This window comes from Myotis myotis, unplaced genomic scaffold (assembly GCF_014108235.1).
Source record: "Myotis myotis isolate mMyoMyo1 unplaced genomic scaffold, mMyoMyo1.p scaffold_m19_p_7, whole genome shotgun sequence".
NCBI classification, from domain to species: domain Eukaryota; kingdom Metazoa; phylum Chordata; class Mammalia; order Chiroptera; family Vespertilionidae; genus Myotis; species Myotis myotis.
The window spans coordinates 58,745,190-58,759,203 of record NW_023416379.1 but is presented as its reverse complement, the minus strand read 5'-3'; positions in this window follow the sequence as shown (position 1 = coordinate 58,759,203).

Sequence of the window (14,014 nt, the reverse complement as noted above, 5' to 3'; positions counted from 1 at the left end):
CAGAAGAGGGAATGGACTTCAATGTGAAAATATTAGTTATTTTTGTAATGACAAAATATATAGTTTACTTTTTTCTTATAACAGTGAGAAAAGTCTTTTAGGACTATCAGGGCGATTTTAATTTCATGCTTTTTAGGTGTTTATAAAATGAACATAAATAATATATATTGGAAACAATTGACAAAAGCTTTTCTAACAAAAATGGGGCTGTTAGAATCTTATTTTATCTCAATTTATGTGCTACAATTAAGCAATATATTGCTGTCCATTGAAAGTAGTAAGACATGTTAATATTGCAGAGTAATCCTGTATTAGTTGTAATATCAAAAAATGCTACATAGGAAATAGTTGATAATAACCATACTAAGTTTTGCAACCTTCCTGGGTTTGATTTTATAGATTGAATCTCAAAAAATCATGTTGGGACAGGGTACAGAGGTGGAGCAGCTGAACAAACCTTTTAGCTTTGCCTACTTTTGTTTCATAATGTCATTTGTGATGACTTAAAGAAATCTGAAGTAGTTCAGAGAGTGGCACAGAACCTGGTGTTATTAGAGTATGTTAGAGTTATCTAGAGAAAGAGAGGCAGGGGTGGGCAAACTTTTTCACTCGAGGGCCACAATGGGTTCTTAAACTGCACCGGAGGGCCGGAACAAAAGCATGGATGGAGTGTTTGTGTGAACTAATATAAATCCAAAGTAAACATCATTACATAAAAGGGTTTGGTCTTTTTTTTTTAAGTTTTATTCATTTCAAACGGGCCGGATCTGGCCCGAGGGCCGTAGTTTGCCCACGGCTGGCTTACAGACTATATATCAGTGGTTCTCAACCTTGGCTGCACATTAGAATCACCTGGGAATCTTGTTAAAATCCTGATTTCTGGGCCACAACATTAGTAACAAAGAAACAGAATTTCCGGAGGATGAGGCCCAGAAATCAGGATTTTAACAAGATTCCCAGGTGATTCTAATGTGCAGCCAAGGTTGAGAACCACTGCTATATGTGTAGAGAGAGATAGAGAGATACTGATTTTAAAAAACGAATTCAAATGATTATGGTAGATTCTGGCAAGTACAAAATTTGTAAGGTAGACCAGCAGGCTGGAGACCCTGGGAAGAGTTGATGTTGCAGCTCAAATCTAAAGGCAGTTAATTCCATATTTTTCCAGGATGTCAGCCTTTCCAATTAAAGCCTTCAACTGATTGGCCAAACATCTTAACTTGAAAATAAAAGACCAAAGTGAGAGGCAACAAGTGTTCTGATTAAGATAGGGGGTATTTATGAGAAAAGGAAAAATTACATTAATAAAAGGAAATCATGTTGCCCTAGCCCGGCCCATTTTGCTCAGTGAATAGAGCATATGGCCTCTACCTGAAAGATCCCCGGTTAAGGGCATGTACCTCACTTGGGGGCTCCGTTCCGCCCTGGGTTGGGGCAGGTCAGGGCACCTGTGGGAGGCAACCAATTGATGTGTCTCTCTCTCATTGATGTTTAATCTCTCTCTCTCTCTCCCTCTCTTTCCCCTGCACCCCCCTCATCCACTCTCTCTCTAAAAATCAACGGAAAATTATCCTCGGGTGAAGACTAAAAAAAAAAAAAAGGAAGTCATTTCTACAGGCACAGAGAAGCGAACATAGTGATGCTAATTCTAAACAATGTCTTTAATTTTCAGTCCTGTAGTTATAACAAACAATTGTTTGGAATAAAGTGCTGCTGTAGGCTGAGTACAAGAGTTATTTTGCCCAATTTTTAACTTCCCAAACATTTGAGAAATAAGACTTTCAAGGCAGTTCCTCTGGACTGGCAGCTCAGACTCCATTTTAAAACAGTTTTATTTATATTATTTTTCAGAAGTCTCATCATTATTGAAGGCAGCCTGCTCTATGAAAAAAATCTTCTGATTTAAATGTAAATCTTATCAAAATACCTTCACAGCAACCTGTGTTTGATCAAAATTTAGGTGTTGTAGCCTAGCCAAAGAGACACATAAAATTAACCATTGTGGCCATCAATTGGTGAAATTTAATGACCTATACAGAGGAATAGCAAATGAAAGATACCTGATAGAGATGAATTCCTGTGCTCAAAAAAAGCTTAAAATGAATGTGTGTGTACATGTGTGTTTATTAATACACATCTATATATACAAAAGGCTAAGCAACCATCTGATTGTCCTACTGGTCACTATGGCAAGCAATGACCACCAGGGGGCAGACACCCAACACAGGAGCTGCCGAACTGCAGTGACTTGGCAGTGGTGGTTCTCGGGTGACACACCCCAGAACCAGAAAGGAGGGAACCCCATTCCAGGGTACATCATCTGAGAACTACCCTCTCACAATCTGGGACCCCTCGGGGAATGTTGGAGAGCTGGTTTCAGGTCCTGATCCCCACAGGCCAGGCCGAGGGGCCCCACCTGCCAGAGGGACCCCACTCACTCCACAGACACCCATTGAACCCTGGCGCCACCCCAGGCGCGGCTGGCCGGGGAGGGACCATGGGAGGTTGGCTCCAGGGCATGTCCAGCCTGTCTCGCCCAGTCCTGCCCCACTGGCCACCTTCTAATTAATTTCCTTTCAATGTGCATGAATCCGTGCACCAGGGCACTAGTTTAAAATATGCTTGATGCTATATTTTGGCCTAAGTTCAGAACAACAAGCTATAAAGTTGAGATAACTGCTTAACCAATTTCTACTCATTTTATTATTTATATTAAAAATGCTATTTGAAAACAATAATATTTAGAATTGCATTTTTTATTTCTCATTTGCTCCCTGAGTATTTTATCATTTGGGGTATTGTGGGGTAATTGTAATTGCTAATAGTTCCAATTATTATTTACTCATAAAATGCTTAATTACATATTAATTGGTTACTTCTTTCTCAGATTTCCTTTGAATTGCATTAAATGTGCAATACCTGACAGTATAAGCTCTATATTTTTGTTAATAGATATTTTCTGACATTCTTTATTCATTATTACAGGGACAAATGTTAGAGTTAGCTCTAAGAAAGTGAGGAGATATTAAGAGAAGAATATGATAAATGATAAAATTTAACATGTAAAAATGCCTATTACTTATTCTTCAACGATTAAAGCATGTTAGTTTGACAGTCTCTTCGATGCTGCTCTGCCTCTGTATCTATTTTTGTTCATCAGTTTATAATGGCCTTTATTATCCATAAATGAGTGAGATCATGTGGTATTTTTCTTTCATTGACTGGCTTATTTCACTTAGCATAATGCTCTCCAGTTCCATCCATGCTGTTGCAAATGGTAAGAATTCCTTCTTTTTTACAGCAGCATAGTATTCCATTGTGTAGATGCACCACATTTTTCTAATCCATTCGGCCGGGGAGGGTTAGGGGGTGGGGGTTGGGGGGTAAGAGATCAACCAAAGGACTTGTATGCATGCATATAAGCATAACCAATGGACACAAGACACTGGGGGGTAGGGGAGGCCGGGAGAATGTCAAGGGGAAAAAAAAAGGAGACATATGTACTACTCTTTGTAATACTTTAAGCAATAAAAAATAAAATAAAAAAATAAACTAAAAACAAAAGCAAGTTAAAAAATAGTTTGTTTAGTATGATATAATTTATTCAAAGTTACATACACCTAAATTGCATTCGTATGACCCAATAATCTCTTATGTATATAACCAATAGATATGCTAAAAAAGAGAATATAAACATAATTAAACATAATTAGTAATATTCAGTTTTATTCATTGTCTGTCATTACATGTAAATTATAGTAAAATGTACCTAAGTATTTTTAGTCTAATGTAGAATTGAAAGGGATCCCTGTTGAATGGGATTTTCTGCATGAAGATTTCAGATAAGAAGCATTCACTTACTATATGGAAAACCCAGTTCTCCTGTGTTTCTCCTTTACTCTCACTCTACTACCACACTCACAACACTCTGACATCAGATGTGTAGTTGTTTTTGCTTCTCCCTCCCCCACATTAAGTAATTCTGGGACACCTAGTTCAATAGGTGTCCTATAATTTAAATTCTAACGCTATATACTTAGAGATAGTGTCAGATCTCACAGGTTAAGGGCTCAGTTCCAAGAAATTGCCCCCCATCTCAAATATCAATCACAAGAAGTAGGTTCCTAGGTTAGCCACAACTTCTATCTAACTTGACTACAAATCAAAGGTTCCCATCGCCATCTCTCCCATGGGATTCAATTATTTGCTAGAACTTGGGGAAACACCTGCTTATGTTTACCAGTTTATTAAAGGATATGATAAAAGGACAGAGATGAACAGCCAGGTGAGGAGATACATAGGGCAAGTCATGTGGGAAGGGGCAGAGCTTTCTTGCTCTCTCCCAGAATCCCTCCACATGTTCATCACCTGGAAGCTCTCTGAACCCTGTCTTTTTGGGTCTTTATTGAGGCTTTATTACATAGACATGATTAATTAAATTATTGACCATCAGTGATGAAATCAATCTCCAGCCTCCATCTTTGAGTAACCTATGGGCTTTCCAAAAATACATAACAAAAGACACCATTATTGCTCTCAACACTTAAGGAAATTGTAATGGTTTTAGGAGCTCTATGCCTGGAATGGGATAAAGGCCAAATATATACATTTCTTGTTGTAAATTATAATATCATACTTAAAAATCCAGGGATTGTACATAATGCTCAAAGTAATAATTCCTATCCTTGTAAAGGTTTTTATATCACATTTGAACTTTCGGACACTAGACTGACAGGCTTTTGAACTAGTTACTTTGTAGCCAAAGAAACAATGATCAGGAAATTAATAATGCTGGAGAGTCACTTCCTTTGTGACTCCAAGTTGGAGTCTGAGTATTTATGATATGTTCCAAGTTATTCCTTACTCTCACCCCATTCTTTCTTTCTGTTTTTTGTTTGTTTTGTTGGGGTAACATTGGTCAAGATGATTATATATGTTTCAGGTGTGGTTTTCTATGTATATTGTACCATGTGCCCACCCAAAGTCAACTGACACTTTATAAGATTAATTTCTCAATTTAGAACAAAGTAATACACACCATTTAAATTGCACACCATTCTGAGTAACATGATGAAATTTTGAACCATTTTGTTGCATCCTGTTGGGGACGTAAATCCTCCTTTTACCCCGCATATCCATGCTGTATATGGTACCACCCATTATTCACCTAGTAGCCTTCTCAGCTATCAGATCGATGCTGGTGCAATGCTTGTACATTTTATTTAATAATGCCATATTCATGTAACTTTTATTATAGTATATTTATAATTGTTCTGTTTTATTGATACTTATTGTTGTCAATCTCTTTTTTTCCTTCCCACCCCTCAGCTTGTCTAATTTATAAATTAAACTTTATTATAGGTATGTATACTAGTATGTAGGTATAGGGGAAAACAGTATGTATAGGGCTCAGTAATATCCATGGTTTCAGGCATCCACTAGGGGTCTTAGAACATATCTCCTAGAGATAAGGGGGGACTACTGTATTCTGCTGTACTTATCATCTTACTGACTTTTAATATTGGAAACATTAAATAATACAATGCAATTATAATCACTATCAGTTACAAATAAAAATGCTGATTTTGCAATACTGTATTAGAAAGTTGACCAAACCATATGCAAAATTACTTACAAATTAAAATTGACATAGTAACACTGATTAAGGGAAAATAACAAGGATAATGAAGAGAATGATTTGATTATCAATTAGCAGAAGCCCCTGGGGAAATTGGTGAAGACACCAGATATTTTTGCACTTCTTATGATCCTGTCATAAAGATAACATATAAAAAGAAGAAAATGTCATTGATAGCATTCATATAACATATGATTGATTTTTTAAAATTTTTTGTTCATTTTAAGAATTAGGTACATTTTAAATTATACTTTGATGTTATTTACTATAAAATAAAACAAACATCTTTGGTTTTATTTTTGAGATAAAAATATCACTTGATCTCTTTAGATTTAATAATTTCACCCTTATTGTAAGCAATTTCCTTTATGTAGCTTTTCTTATTATAAATGTTCTCAGATAACAAGGACTTTTTGTATTTTGGAGTCTGTAGCCCACCTTTAGAGGACAGGAAAGCATTTGAAGATTTCGAATGCCTGGTAAAACACAACTTAAGGCTACTGGTTTTTTGGCAATGTGTAGGCAGTTTTGAAGTGGTAAACAGAACCAGTGACAGACCATTAATTGAGCTTCCTGGGAAGACAGTTTTCTAAAAGACCTTCATGGGTCTTACTGGAAAAATAATTCTACTTTCAGAGAATAGACAAGTAGACCTCTTTGAGGGCTTCCAGAAGTCGGAAGAACCCAGTAGAGATCCTGGAAGTGAAGCAAAGTGGCCACTTCTGACCAGCAGCCACTATAGCTAGCATCATCAACATGATTCAATAGAAAGATGAACCAGTGGGGTTCTTCAGTCATGGCAAGGCCTTCCAGAAGCCCAGAGAATCAGAGATGCAGGGCCATTGCAATCATCTAATGGGGTTTGACCAGATGAAATCTAGCAGAGACACAGAAAGGACAATTAACAATAATGCCTTTTGTTGTACAGACATGGACTACTAAACTCTTAATGTTAATTGCTTAGTAAATATCTCTGCAGTTAACTCATGATATTTTTGGGTTCCTTTCAACTGTGTTCTTTCATTATTCACTGAATTCCCCAATTAGGAATAATTTTAGGTTTTCTAAAATAGAAATAATTGAAATTGAGTAAACATAGCTAATTGTTTGGAGGTTGTATTTCTAAAACTGTATCAGAAAAAAAATTTTAAACAGTATGCTAACAAGGGTGGTTTAAAGAATTGGTGTCTGAACAAGAACTTGCTCCATCTTAAGTGTTTTCATAAAACTTTGCAAGTCATTCTATTATTTTTATCCCTCTACCTCTCCTCTCTCTCTCTCTCTCTCTCTCCCCACACACACACAGTTTTTTTTGTTTGTTTGTTTAACCTTCTGCTTCCCCTGCTAAATTTTTACTTCCCCAAAACCAGGAACTGTGGCCTATTGATGACTTAATTCCAATTCTCTTAATTTAAAAAACAATGGATCAAATGAATCCATGAATTTGAATAATTTAGTGTCACAATTCCATAGGTGGCTTTATTTTTCTTTCTCTCAAATTACAAAGCAACATATTGTGATAACTGGGCATGCAGATCTAATTCCACTAATATAGCAATGTTTATCTCCTAGAGATAAGGAAATAAAATAAGATGGTGTTTTATTATCATTTCCAGATTTATGATTCTCCTAATTGGTTATATGTAGATCATAAGAAAAGAACGCCAAATAATATTTAGGAGCTGAGGGTCCCTACTGCAATAAAATCCTGAGTGATAAAAGCAGCTATAATTTACTACAATTTTCTGAGTGTCTACTGTGTATTAGGCTTTTTGCTAGACATTTTACATGTAGTCTTTATAACAAATATACAAGATACTTACTTTTAGCCCCTTTTTACAGAGGAGAAAATCAAGCTTAGTAATTTTGTATCACAGAGTGCAAAGCTTGTAAATGGCAGAAACCCAGAATTTAAATTCAGGGCAGTGAGACTCTGAGGTATTCTGGTATGTCCTGGGTCCTACATGCTTTTGCAAAAGATGCTCAGTTTGGGATACAGGAGTGTGAGTCGAAAGGACCATTCATTGGCAACTAGTAGCTAATTTTGGGTTTATGCATAGAGTCCTCTTTCAATAAACACTTCACCTTTGTGAATTCTGAGTGAAGTAGCATCTGTAGACACTGTTGACCACGAAGCCTTGCTGACTCAGCTGTGTAGAGATGCAGTAGGTTTGTACTTTCAATGAGAACAGAAAGTCTCTAGGAGGAGATGACTAAATCATCCCTCCCCTCAATTAGGCCTTTTACATGTGGTGCTCTGGCAGCCTGACTGCCTTCGTTCAAAGTAGAGAGGAGGTTACCCTTGTAACTATATTTAGCATGGATCTGGCAGAATAAAAAAAAAAAGCCAAATAATCCTGGCAAATTCAGAGACCACTATGTTTGCATTAGGTCCAACCATTGTTTAAGTCCACATAAATAGCGTTTTCTTTGTTGAATATAATTTGAATTTATATGCTACAGTATCCTATTCTTACCTATAATTCACCTAACTGCAGCTGGCCACACTGTGGCTCATTTGCAGGTATTATGCCTGTTTCTGAGTGGTGTAAGCTTGATACTGATGGCTGCTGTCTCCCTGGTCTTCTTAAAGAATGATTTGGGGAAACAATTCAAGGGACACTTGAAGCATAACTGCCTCATAAACATATTTGACTCCATAATAGTTTTTCCAAAAACATGGACTTACAAATGGAGGTGATTTATCAATATTTACATCAGTCCCATCAGGTGGGTGGAAGCTAAGTATCATCCTTATAATTAACATCTGTGTGTCAGCTGCATGCTGAGTTTTGTATTTACACAGACTTTTCCCAAGGATGCTTCCAAACACTGCTTCTCTTTCCCACTTCACAGGTCCCTTGATAAATCAGATGCATAATGAAGCAGGCTACAGGCAAGGCACATATAGACTAATAGGAGCACTCGATTGCCAAGGCTGGTGACTCAGGTTTTCATTAGAGAGTTGACAGTAATTAGCTGTTTAGCTGTGTGATCGCTAATTAGTTACTTAATTTCTCTGAGCCTCAGTGTTCTTACCTAAAAATAGGAGACACCTACACCCTAGCCGGCTTGGATCAGTGGATAGAGCTTTGGCCTGCAGACTGAAGGGTCATGGGGAATGGACTAAAGGGTCGTGGGTTTGATTCCCGTTAAGGGTATATGCCTGGGTTGCTGGCTTGATCCCTAGTGGGAGGTGTGCAGGAGCAGCTGATCAATGATTCTCTCTCATCATTGATGTTTCTTTCTCTCTCTCCCTCTCCCTTCCTCTCTGAAATCAATAAAAATGTCTTAAAAAATAAAAATGGGAGATACCTAATTGATAAATGAGGTTCGTTTTGGATCTGACATTCAATAGATCTAATAATCAATGATTTATCATCAAAATTTAGAGGCTTGAGAGGTTTTTAGGCCTTCATTGGTGGTGAAAGCAGAGTTAAGGGGGAAAACTATCAAAGCTGGGCCTCCTAAAACTGAGCTCTAAGGAACAAGGGGTGAATAGAGCACTCCTTTATGTTCCATACCTGTCTTGCAATTTCTATCATCATTGTATTTTTCCTTTCCCTTTAATCTTTTCATTCCCAACTCCCCAGGGCATTTTCTTAATCCAGACTATGGTGATGACCATCCAACTAGTCTCTAACTTTGAGCCTTTCACAACTCTAATGAATTTTACAATTTTTTTCCAGATTAAAATTCTTGAAGCAAAATCATGCCACTATCCTATAAAAAATTCAAACTACAAAAAACACCAAGAGTTAATTCCTACTGAAAACAGAGTTAAAGCAAACTCTATTTACATGTATAATATGGCTCAAATATTATTTTCCAGCAATAATGCTCATTATTCTTTACGGTCTATGTTTCCACAAACGGCCTCCATCGACTTTCCTATTGATGTGCCTTAATGTGATTGACATTTCTGTCTTGAGAAAGTTTCCAGAAATGTCTTTTCAGCTCCATATTCCCAAACCTCTGTACACCAAATCATATTCATCTTTCCAGGTTCAGCTCAATTATCATCACATTCCCAAAGTTCTTCATAATACTCCATTTGAAATATTATTTTCATAGCATACTTACACTCTTCATATTCATCTCTCTTTATCTCTCTTTGTGCTTAGCAATTCATCCTCTCTCTATAGATAGATAGAGAGGTAAATATATATATTATATAATCCATATATATATAAAACCCTAACCCTAATATGCAAGTAGGCCAAATGGCAGAACAACCGAACAACTGTCGCTATGATGTGCACTGACCACCAGGGTGCGTGTGTGGACCATTGTGGGCATTGGCAGCAGGCAGCAGAGTGCGGAACATGGCAGGCATCGGCCGTGGCAGGATGGTGAAGCAGGTGAGTGGGAGTGCCAGACCAAGGTGGGGCACCAGTTGCTGTCATCTGGGCGAGCCTCTGATGGTTACTGAAAATTCTTGGCTCCGAGCACTGTGTTCCCATCCACACTTGCACCTGCTGCTGGCGTCTGGCGCTGGCCCCGATCACCCCTCAGGTCTTCTCCAGTTCCCCCTGATCTTGAGGGGCGATCAGGGCCGGCAGCTGCCTCTCACACCCACTGCTGGCTCCTGGCGCTTGTCCCTGTCGCTCAGTGCTGTCAGTGGGTGTGAGTTGCAGCTGCCGACCCCGATTGCACCTGTGGGCTTCTCCACTTCCCCCTGCTTCTGAGGGGCAATTGGGGCAGTAGCCGCCACTTGTACCAGCTGCTGGTGCCAGCCCCAATCACTCTGCACCATCAGCAGGTGCAAGCGGAGCTGGCGCCATCAGCACGTGGGAGCAGTGATGGCAGGAGTGGGGCTGCCGACAAATAGGGGACTGCTCTTGCGGAGGATGGACCGAGAACCGCCCCGTGCCCACCGCAGCCTCGTGGCCCACAGTTTCTTTCAAGGTACATTAATTCGTGCACTGGACCCCTAGTTAAATATGTCCTCTGAGTATTCTTTTCTTATTTCATACTAGAGGACCAGTGCACAAAATTCATGCACGGATGGGTGTTCCCTCAGCTCAGCCTGAACCCTCTCCAATTAGAGACATCCCTCTCACAATCTGGGACTGATGGCTCCTAACTGCCTCTGCCTGCCAGCCTAATCACCCCTACCTGCCCTCATCTGCCAGCCTGGTTGCCCCCAACTGTCCTCCCTGCTAGCCTGATCTTGCCCCCAACTGCCCTCCTCTGCTGGCCAATTTGGTTCTGATAGGTCGGTTTCTATGCCAGTCAGCGTCAAAAGCTCTGCCTCCTAGGCAGCCATTGGCTCCCCACAGTTCACCCAGATTTGGTTCTGACTGGTCAGTTTCTATGCCAGTCAGCATCAAAAGATCTGCCTCCTAGGCAGCCATTGGCTCCCCACAGCACCCACATTTGTTTCTGATTGGTTGGTTTCTATGCCAGTCAGAGTCTCTGGGCTTGTCAACGGGACCTTATCAGAAAGGCAGGGCTGATCAGCAGCCCCAGTGGAGGCCTGGAGAAAAATGGAGGCACGGCTGCTGGTCAGACTGGGAGAGAAAGAGGCAAGTGCTGATCAAAAGCTGCCACAGAGGCAACGGATCAGTCCCTGCTTCTCTGTTCAGGCCCCTCTCTGGCCCTGATTTGCAGCACCCTCAGCAGTCAGTGCTCGGGCACCATACCTGCAGTGAAAGCGGTCAGTGCCAGGTGGCCACAGCAACCCAGCACTGACTGCAGGACTGACTTTGGTTGGTCGAGCCTCAGTGGTTACTGATCCTTTTGACCCAGGGTTTTTATATATTAGGACTAGAGGCCCGGTGCACAAAAATTTGTGCACTGGTGGGGGGGGTGTCCCTCAGCCCCACTTGTGCCCTCTCACAGTCTGGGACCCCTCGGGAGATAACAACCTGCTGGCTTAGGCCTGCTCCCGGGTGGCAGAGGGCAGGCCCAATTCCTAGGTGCAGCCCCTGGTTGGGCAAAGAGCAGGGCCGATTGGGAAATTGGGGCACCGCCCCCTGTCATGCACAGAGCAGGGCCGATCAGGAGGTTGTGATGCCACCCTCAGTCACGCTCAGGGTAGGGCCAATTGGGGGGTTGGGGCGCTGCCCCCTGTCACACTCAGGGCAGGGCCGATGGGGAGGTTGTGGCTCCACCCCGTCACACACAGAGCAGGGCCCATGGGGGGGTTGGGGCGCCGCACCCTGTCACACACAGAGCAGTGCCAATCAGGGGGTTGGGGAGCTCCCCACTATCAGGCACAGAGCAGGGCCGAGCAGGGGGTTGGGGCACCTTCCCCTGTCACGAACAGAGCAGGGCGGATAGGGTGGTTGTGGCCCCACCCCCTGTCACACACAGAGCCGCAGTGCAATCAGGAGGTTTGGGCACTGCCCCCTGTCATGCTGCTCCAGGGGCCAGGAGGCCTCACTGCTTCGCTGATCCCAGGCCAGGAGGCCTTGCTGCTCTGCTGATCCCGGTGCTGGGAGGCATATTACCCTTTTACTATATAGGATAGAGGCCTGGTGCACGGGTGGGGGCCAACTGGTTTGTCCTGAAGGGTGTCCTGGATCAGGGTGGGGGTCCCCACTGGGGTGCCTGGCCAGTCTGGATGAGGGGATGATGGCTGTTTGCAGCTGGTCATACCCCTTCAGGGTGGGGGTCCCCACTGGGGTGCCTGGCCAGTCTGGGTGAGGGGCTGAGGGCTGTTTTCAGGCTGGCGGGTGACTGAAGCTCCCAACCTCTCCTTTTTTCTTTTTTTTTTATTATGGGATTTATTTACCATCTATGGCTGTCACTGGAGCTGAGAGACAGCTTTAGCTCAGACCTCGGCTGCTGAAAGCAGGTTTCAGTGCTTTGTTTACCTTCCATATTTGAAACTTTGTTGTGATTCCAGCTCTGAGATCCCGGCTGACTGAAAGCAGGTTTCTGGGGTTTTGTTTAGCTTCTATATTTGTAACAATGTTTCTTAGAGAGCAGCTCAGAGCCCAGCAGCAGCAGGCGGGGAAGTTGGCTTCCTCCGTCACTGGAGTAAGCAAGCCTCCTTTTTGCGTCATTAGCCTGGCTGCCGGACGCCATCTTGGTTGGCAGTTAATTTGCAATCACTCTGATTAGCCAATGGGAAAGGTACCGAAGTTATGGCTGATTACCATGTTTCTCTTTTATTAGATAGGATTGCCTTACAAATAGTGATTGCTCAATAATAAACAATTCATCATCAGCTTGTATACCATGTTATGATTCTAAATGGGAAGGAATAGAACTAGAAAACATAAATAATATTTATAAATAACAAATAATTGATCGATTGTATTGTATTTCTTAAATGGAAGCTTGTTCCCTATTTTCATAGGTTTTAAGTTCCTGAATACTTGCTAGAACTTGAGAACTCTCTTTGTTACTCAACTGATCATTTCATTGGTGTTTATTTTATTTCTTAGCTGAATGATCATTTTCCTTCATCTTTAACTTCTCTATTTCATACCACATGGAATATATACCAAGTTGCCCACTTTTGTTTGTGTCTGACATGGCACACTGATTTGATATGTCAGTGCAAAGAGCCAATATATTCTATATAATAAAGAGGTAATATGCAAATTGACCATCACTCCAACACACAAGATGGCCACCTCCATGTGGTCAAAGGTGGCTGCCTCGCCTCCATGTGGACACAAGATAGCCACTACAAAATGGCCTGCAGGAGAGGGCAGTTAGGGGTGACTGGGCCTACAGGGGAGGACAGTTGGGGGCGACCACCAGGCCTTCAGGGGAGGGCAGTTGGGGGCGACCAGGCCTGCAGGGATGCAGTTAGGCATCGATCAGGCTGGCAGGGAGTGGTTAGGGGGTGTTCAGGCCGGCAGGCAGAAGCGGTTAGGGGAAATCAGGCAGGCAAGCAGTTGGGAGCCACCATCCTGGATTGTGAGAGGGATGTTCAACTGCCTGGGATCGGGCCTAAACGGGCAGTCGGACATCCCTTGAGGAGTCCCAGATTGGAGACAGTGCAGGCTGGGCTGAGGGACACACACCCCCCATGCACAAATTTTGTGCACTGGGCCTCTAGTAAATTATATAAATTACATAAATTATTCCATCCAAGTTCATCCACTGCATGTGTGTATATGTATTTTGATGTTGCTTTAATAGAAAATAACATGTTTACACTATTTGTGGTGAGACTTTCAAGAAAAAAATATAGAAAATATACAGATTTTTAAATAGTTAACTTGCATTTTCAAAATTTATGATAATATTAAGACTTGTATTTTAATTGCCCTTTGGTAGGAAAGATTGCAATTTATGTGGGTTGAAACAAAGGGAATATATCAAACAGAGTTTGTTTGAGCACACCAATTCTACATTTCCTCAGAGTGGTTCATTTTTTCCTAAGACAATTTATTTTCCTTCTCTGCAATTAAA